Genomic DNA, 9,073 nt, shown 5'->3' on the forward strand with positions numbered 1-9,073 from the left:
CCTCCCTCCCTCATCTCCTCCCATGCCCCTCCCCTAGTCCACTGATAAGGGATGTCCTCCATCCTCCTCCCCTTCCATCTGACCCTAGCCTATCAGGCTTCATCCAGACTGGCTGCATTGTCTTTCTCTGTGGCCTGGTAAGGCTGATACCCTCTCAAGGGGAGAAGATCAAAGAGCCAGGCGTGGTATTTTTTGATGAGTTTTCCATAGCAGACATTGCAAGATTGGCAATTACATCTATATAATCATGTATACATCTATGTAATGTTGGAGATTGCATCAATAGGATGTAAAAACAACTCAAGAATTTGTGGTTTCCTTTCTTTGTCATTTTCCCTCTTTAGCTCTAAAGAACTTAAACCACTATATTAGTTAGTACATCCAAACTGTTGTTAAGTATAAAATATGGTGAGTCCTGATGAGTTATAATAGATACTCAGTTATCATCAGTGAATGAGGGCAAACATGAAATTTATTTTAGAAAGAAAAAAAAGCAGATTTGAAGTCACCACCTAGATGCTCATGTCTGTATACACCATACACACACACATGAGAAAGAGAGAGAAAGAGAGAGAGAGGGGTCAGAGAGACAGAGACAGAGAACAAGAGACAGACAGGCAGATACACACACAGAGAAAGACAGAGAGATAGAGGCAGAGCGACACTGAGAAACAGACAGGCATACATGCCCAGAGAAAGAGAGAGAGAGAGAGGGAGAGACAGAGACAAAGAGTCAGAGACAGGCAGACACACTGATACACACACACACATATACACAGACAGACAGAGACACGGAGAGAGGTGTGTGGGGAGAACACCGTAGTTGATTGTTGATGGCTTTCTCAGGGTTCATGCATTAGAAACTTGGTCTCATTAAGGAAAAGTTGACAGGCTCTATGTGGTTCTCACTGGAGTGTCCAGATGCCACTGGACCCCGAGCTGAGAAGGATGAAGCAGAGTCAGAACTAGGGGGAAGAGCTCTAGAGCATTGCAGTCCAGCTGGAGGAACCTGGGGGGAGAGAAGACTTTCTCTGAGGATAAAGCAGTACCTCTTAGACAATATATAGTAAAAAAGGCTTCTGCGTGACTTTATTGGTGAAATAGTTCAATTTTGTGTTGTCTAAGTGTGTGTGTAACATCTTCTGTGCATTTGTGTGCACATTTTTTTCCAGGGTGAACAAGTATTATATGAACCCTGGACAGCGGGGAGAGGTTTCTGGGATGAATGCATTTAATTGGCTGTGGCTAAGGTGGTGGCAATGCCAGCTACGTGACTGACTACTTGACCACTTTGGGGGTCTCCGTATTACGTGCTCAGAGGCAGACACAGACACAGGGAGAGGGCTGTTCCACTTTTGCCCTCTCAGGATGAGACTTTAAATCTCAAGTTTGTGATTTCTGGGCTCCATCTCACCAGTTCCATGCCAGCTTGCCTGGTAGCACAGTCCACGTGCCCCACGGTTCTATCCACTTTTAAGGGGTGGGACTTCATGGAAGGTGTTTTTGGTCCCTGGTGGAACCACCTTCAGAAGGGAATAGTGCAGTTATTGTCTAATTTTTATTATACTAAACCTATAAAAGGCCATTTTCTCAATTCATTTTTTCAAATTGAGAAGATAGAAAAGTCGGAAAGTTAAGTGATTCAACCAAGGTCACATTGCTACCAAGTTGCATAGCTGGAATTCAATTGCATACATTTGCCCATTTGCCCATTTGCCCAATATTTGCTCATGCAGCAAATATTTACTAAGCATGTATAAAGGACATGACACTGTCTGAGAAGACGAGGAAATGGGGAGAGGGAAATGGAATTTATTCTTTCAAAGTCATTGAAAACTTGAAAAGGATATGGAAGGAATTGGGTGCTATAGCGCATGCCTATTATCCCTCTATGTGGAAGGCTGAGACAGGAATAGCCAGAGGTCAGCTTGAGCTACGTAGCAAGACCCTGCCAATATAAAACCAAACCAAACCAAAAACAAACAACAACAAACCCCACCAAACAACAATAGCAAAACCAACCCAAACAATAAGAACAAATGACCTCCCACCATTATGGAAGGAACACCAAAGAACACTCTTTGTGTGAGAAACACTTTACTTACAAAAGAAGAATGAGTTTGGGGGCTTTGTTTTGATTTTTAAGAGATGAGTCTTGCTAAATTGTCTGTAGTGGCCTCATAGGCCAGGGTTCAAGCTCCTGGATTTAAGCCACCTGTGCCTCAGCTTCCCAAGAAGCTGCTCCTGCAGGTGTGCGCCGGTGCATTTGGCTGGCAGAGTAGTCATCCACTTAGAGTTTTATCACGCCCTTGGTTCAGAGGAAATGAGCACCTGCAACTCATTATATTGTGGAAACAAACCCTGGGAAAACAAACAACAGTCAAATGTGGGGTAGAAATGTACACGGTGATGGCAAGGTATCTGGTTCCTGATCGCTTTTCATAGTTCAGGCTTACTGTTTTTTTAGCACAGTAGCAGCCATCGCTCTGAGAAACCTTAACAATAGATGGCATGGGCCAACATTTTATCCACTGTCCCAATATTGTCACACCCCATCTTTATGTCCCAAAGCTGAGAAGGTAGGGAAAATTCACCTTGTCAAATCAATTTCATCATCAGTAAAGCTACTAATGGGAGGGCACAGCTCACATCATGACTTGTGAGTGTTTAATTAAGGTGTATAGCAACCAGGCGTTGACTTTTGCATTTCTACTTATTGGATCACTGTCAATGAGCCCAGGAGGGTTCTATGATCATGCTGTGCATTGTTCTCTTCTCAAATGCGCTGAATTCTCTCTCTCTTGCCCTTTCCCTTTCTCCCTCCCTCCCTCTCTCTCTCTCTCTCTCTCTCTCTCTCTCTGTGATAATTGTTATTCACCGTATGTTTGATGATGTACACACTATGAAATCAGAAGCCTGCCTATACTATATTTGTTGGTACAGTAATCTTGTACTTGAAACTGCCTGAGGCACAGTAGGCAATATTTATTCAAAAAATACTTCCTAGGTATAAGTGACTTAGATAAGAAAGATAACACAAATGCTCTTTTCTTTTTCAACAGAGATCTTAAGTTAGCATCTGTATATTCCAAAAGGGGTTTGTTCACTATGCCAATTTACCAAAGGGTTAACTTTTTTTTCATTTCATTTCTCTAAAAGAGAAATTTAGTAATGAGAAGGGGCTAAAAAAAATAGAGCCCTATTGTAAACACTGCTGTTTCAAATAGATATTGTTACAGAAAAAAAAATCCTACAATATAATGCTAAGAAATTATTATGAATTTCTACTGTGTGAACTGGTTTCACAATGTGAACTGGACAGTTCCATGTAGAGTCTAGCAAAGTAAAGATGTCTAAAATTTAGGGATGCTCCTTCTCTCACTCATGGTCAGAATGCCAGCTGTGATGCGTCTGTTTGTCCTTCACATGGCTAGCTTGTGCTTCCTCACAGGAGAGGGTCCTGATGTGGTTGAACATCATACACCAAGGTAACATCCCAAGGGAGAGGGGGTAGAAGCTACTAGTCTTCCTAAAGCTTCGACCTAGAATTAGAAGTCATCTCTGCAACATTCATTTGGTCTAATTAAGTCATGGAGCCTGCAAAGATGGGAGAAAGAGACTCAGTTCCTTGGTGTGAGGAGGGACAAGGCACATATAATCAAGTGAATGAATCAATGTTGGCTTATTTAAGGCCAACACATCATGTGATGTGTCTTCTAATGCTACCTGCTTACCTACCTTGGGAGTACCGTGACTATGTAACAATATAATCCAGGCAGGGAAAAGGAATCAAGCCATGTATGGAGAGATTGATACTGTACCCTTTTCAAGCTTGACTTCACATTACTGAAGTGTTAACATTAGTCATTGCTTTCGTGGAATAATTGCTCCAGCCAAACTACTCCTGCCAGACACCTGCTCATTTATCCTAAATTATGACTAATTATCATTGTAATAATTCTTCAGCTTTGTTAAACACCTGTCTTCTATGAAGTCAAATGAAATTGAGGACGATTTTTTTTCATTAATCATCACAACATTACTGTTGAGACCTTGTCTTAGCTACCCTTCTATTGCTGTGACAAAACACCATGACCAAGAAAGCATTCAGTTGGCTTATAATTTCAGAGTGTTAGAGCTCATAATGGTGGAGAAAAACTGTGGTGGCAACAACAGCTGAGAGCGTACATCTTGATCTTCAAGTTGGAAGCAGGGAAAGCAAGAGGCACCCTAGCAACGGTGAGTGTCTTGAAACTTCAAAGCCTTCACTCCTTCTCAAACAAGGGCATATGTCCTTACCTTTTCCAAGTAGTTCTACCAAATAGGAACCAAAACATATGAGCCTATGTGCGCCCATTCTCATTCAAACCACTATAGGGAAGGTAAAGGTATATCCTTCTAGAGGAATGTTATTCAGAACATGGCTGTTCTGGCAAGAGACCACATCCAAAGATCTAGGTCTGTGTAATCCATCTGGTACACAAACACCTTTAGTTCAGGAGACAATAGGCAAGCAGATCTGATTCCAAGGCCAGCGTGATATAGAGCAAGTTTCAGGTAAAGAAAAGCTCAGGTCCAGGCATGGTGGTCTTCACCTTTAATCTCAAACAATGAAGGTAGTTAGTTTGTAGGAAGAAGGGCCCATTTTTGAAAGCGATGTCTATTGCGTGGCAGAAACCATGATGAATCAGAGAAAGACTTTACAGAATACCATATGCCCAACTGTTACAAGAAGAGAAAGGAAAGGGAAGCTACTTAGGGAGAGAGAGAGAGAGAGAGAGAGAGAGAGAGAGAGAGAGAGCAGTTTTCTCCCAGACAGTAAAAGAGAGAGAGATGGGTTGCAGAGAGAGAACTCAAGTGAGGGCAGCAAGAGCCAGAGAATGAGAAGGAGCCAAAATATTAGAAAAGATTGCTGGAGTTTGAGGCCAAGCAGATGAATTTAGGGGCTAAGACAGAAGCCAGATTGAATAAATCAGCTGGGAGAGGAATTTGAGTTTGAACAGATGAATTGATCCAGCCAGCCCAGAGCTCAGAAAGAACAAGAAAGGATAAGCTGAAAACATTCTAGGCTTAGGTTAGAATGTACAGAAGGTAGAGGCTTCCAGGACTAGGTCTAGGTTATCAGAAGGAGGCAGTAAGCCTCCCAGACAACAGTTGAAAAAGGTGAATAACAACCAGAGAACTCCTTCAGCTGATAAACACCTTCAGCATACAGGTTTTTCACTTGCTTGGTTTGAGTCACTCCAAGGTACTTTATGTTATTAGTGGCTATTGTGAAGGGTGTTGTTTCCCTAATTTCTTTCTCGGCCCTTTTGTCTTTGGTATACAGGAGGGCTTCTGATTTTTTTGAGTTAATTTTGTATCCAGCCACTTTGCTGGATTTTAGAAATTCTAAGAATTCTAAAAATTTATTAATCCTTCCCCAAATTAGCTGCTTTAAACAACAAGCAGCCATAGAGTGAAGATTCTGTCAGCTGTCTGGAGTGGTTTAGCAGAGAACTTGTCCCTGGAGGTCTCTCACGGGGTGCACGCAGTGAGGAGTAGCTACTTTCATCTGAAGGCTTGAATGGAGCAGCCATGTTGGATCTCACCTGTTGCATGGGTTGCTGATGTGAGATTTTGGTTTCTCAACTGAGATCCTCTCTACAGGGCTCACCCCTGTGGAGTGGCCATTGGCTTTTCCTACATGAGAGGAGGGAGGAAGAGAGTCAGAGAAGTGGCTGAGGGAGGAATTGAATGTCTTTATGGTACTGTGCATCTGAAAGCCAGTATGTAGGCTTAGAGGATAGCAATAAATCCTCCAATTGACTCCAATGACTAAGTTTCTATGACTGTTGAAGAAACCTCAAGAAGGATTGCTATGTGCTGTATCTAAGTCACACTGAAATTGCAACTCTAGAATGTTGTGCTTAATTATTGAGGTTAAGAGAAGTCCCCCTGTCTCTCCCAGGGAGCTGTAAAATTAAATTTCTTAGTACTCATAAGGCCAGACATAGGCCCCTGAGATACTCTTTTCTGTGATGCTTTAAGGAAGCATAACCTTAACGCCTGATTCATTGGGGCTTTGGGGAAAGGGTGCTCTTACGTGCTCTCAAATGTGTGTGTTTTTCTGAGGAACAATATGGAGGCTTATGAGATCAATAAAGGAGCTAGTAATCAAAAGTGGATATAATCACCATGTGCTCATAAAGTGTGATGATAAGAAGCTTGAGTCTTCATGTCTTTCAGTGTGTCTTGGGCAGCCAGACTTTTATAATGGAGAATTTGCAATAATGAAGTTGCAATGTTTACTAACACCATGAAAGTGACTTACTTAAATATGTATCCATTAAGTGTTTAAAATACTTTCTGTAAATTTTTCATTTTATTCCTAGCCATCTATGATTACCTCCACCAAGGATGGGAGACACATATAAATTTAACAAATGACTAAAGATCTGCTTTCCCAAGCTCTTAAATATTTCTCCCATGCTGTGTATAGAAATAATATGCTGTAGTTTGTTCTTTTTGCATAAAGTAATTCTCGGCAATATCAGTACATCTCATATGCCACTGATTAAATCTTGAATATTCATGTAGGCATTTAAAAACCTGCTGCTGCTGTGCTACAACCTAATATTAAGAAATATGTTCCAGCTTTCCTTTAGGGAGAAAGAATAACTGCAAATGAAATAAAAGCTGTTGCTTATCAATAAGGAAAAGCATGAAGAGAAAGAAAAAATCTACTCTGAAGAAGTGGGCGAGGGTGGATTAAGTTTCCACAGAAATATGAATATTTTATTGGTCTAGAGCCTGGAGAGACTAATATTCAAGCAGTGATGAATATCTTTAGATGCCAAGTATCCCCTGTACTTATAAGTTCCATTGTGTGGGTAAATAGGCAACTGAATCACAGATGACGAAGGCAAAGTTGAAGAAAAAAATGCAGCCGGGTTGTCAATCAAGAAGCCCAACATATGAATAGACATGTTCTCAATCACCCTTATAAATGCTTAACTATATACATAGTACCACTCTCAGACTTGGCCAGAGAAGCCCCTGTATAGTAGGCCTCAGTGGAGACACTCTTAAGTGGTTAAAGTGCTGATAATAAGTGACTGTTGAATGCTTAGCCCTAGATAGGATATCTATATCAACCCCTTCAAGGCCCAGGGAACATCACAAAATAGAAGCAGAAAGATAATAAGTGGAAAGAAAGCAAGAGTGCTGTGAAGGTGCTCTCTTTAGGTAGGATGTGGCCCTTTAACCCAGGAACTCACTGCAGTTATAGTTTCTTGTACAATGCTCACACAAGGTAACATCAAGCCTGGTCAAAATTCTAGCAGGAAGCACTAATCAGACTGGTAGATTAAAAAAAAGTAAGAACATGAAGGTGAGAGGGAGACATGTGGGGGCTGTCCAGAGGGAGTTGGCATTGGCTCTATTGGAGATACACTGTCAATGTATGAAGCTGTCAAGGAAGAAATAAGTGACTATTGAAACGAAGCCCAGCTGAGCAAGGAACAGCTAAAATGGCAGCTTGCTTTTGATACAAGATCTTCCTATGCAGACAGAAGAACAGAAACTGACTCTGACTACATGACATGCTTGCTGGAGATTAGACCATTTACCGGCACCTTGTGATATGATCCAACAAACTCAAGATCACAGTGATACAGACCAGTGTTTCTCAGTCTAAGAGCTATTGGCATTTGAGATTATTAGTTACTTGTTAGGGGTACAAATTCTTGAGCCTTATCCAAGTACACTGCAAACTGGACCAATAATTAAATATGATTTCTTCCTTTTAAGTACTTGCTTTTTTTTGTGGTTCCCCTGAGGAATTACTGTGACAGATGTGCACAATTTGTGCAGTATAAAAAGTACAGATTGTTTTGCAAAATGCCATCAAGTGTGCACATTTCCACTAGAAGTGTTTGCAAATAGTCTTTCTGCTAGCAGTATTAATTTTGTTATTATTCCCTTTTTGCCAATCTGGTGGGAAAGAAGTGATTTTTCATTGTGAGGTCTGAACAGTTTCCTAGTAGGAGTGAAGTTGAGAATCATACATGAAACAGCTGCTCACATGCATTCTTCTACCTAAGAAATGCAAATATACATACAGAAAGAATTGTAAAAGTCTAAAATGGTCTCAGAGAGACGGCTGTCTAACTCCGAGAAAAACAGATGTCCAAACTTGAGGGCAGAATTCCTACTTGCTCCAGAGTGGTCAGTTTTCTTGTTTTAGTCAGTCTTCAACTTGTTGTATGAGCCCTACTCACTACTTTAAATGCAAACTTCATCCAGAGATACACTTACAGAAACATCTCAAGCAGTATTTGACTAAATGTATGAGTTCTTTGGCGCAATTAGATTGCCTATTAATATTGTTTCTGTTGAATGGAATATATAGTTTTATTTCTTTTCAAAGCAGTGGTATTAAACCAATGTGTTGCAGATATTTTCTCAAATTTCATAACGTTCAATTTTGTTAAATGATTTCTTATGACATAAACTTCCTTTGGGTACCTGTTTACTTTTGAAAACCTCTATGTAGACCAGGTTGACCTCATGCTGGAGGCACTTCTTCAAGCTCTCAAATGCTGGTGCGGTTGGCCACCATGGTCAGCAGCATTTTACCTTTTGTTTCTTGTTTTTGTTTTTTATTCTTTACATATGTTATATCTACATATATTATATTATGACTGCTTTCCCCAATCTCCACTCCTCCAATTCCCCCTTACCTCTCCTCTCCCCCAGATCCACTCTTCCTCCATTTTCCTTAAAAAAAAAGAAAGAGGCCTCCCATAGAATTACAGTAAGGCTAGATACAAACCCTCACATGCATTCTACCTTTTAAATTATTGATTTAAATGCCTTATGATCAATGAATAACAACTCACTAAAATTTAGATGAAAATACATACAGAACATATGGATACCACCAAACCAATAATGATTTTGATTTTCTAATCTTTTTGGGGTTGTTGTCATTCGTTTTGTTTTATAAGACAGGGTTTCTTTGTATAGCCCTAGCTTTGTAGAACTCACAAAGATCCACCTGCCTCTGCCTCCTGAACACTAGGATTAAAGT

This window comes from Psammomys obesus, unplaced genomic scaffold, assembly GCF_907164565.1.
Source record: "Psammomys obesus unplaced genomic scaffold, mPsaObe1.curated_primary_1811, whole genome shotgun sequence".
NCBI classification, from domain to species: Eukaryota; Metazoa; Chordata; class Mammalia; order Rodentia; family Muridae; genus Psammomys; species Psammomys obesus.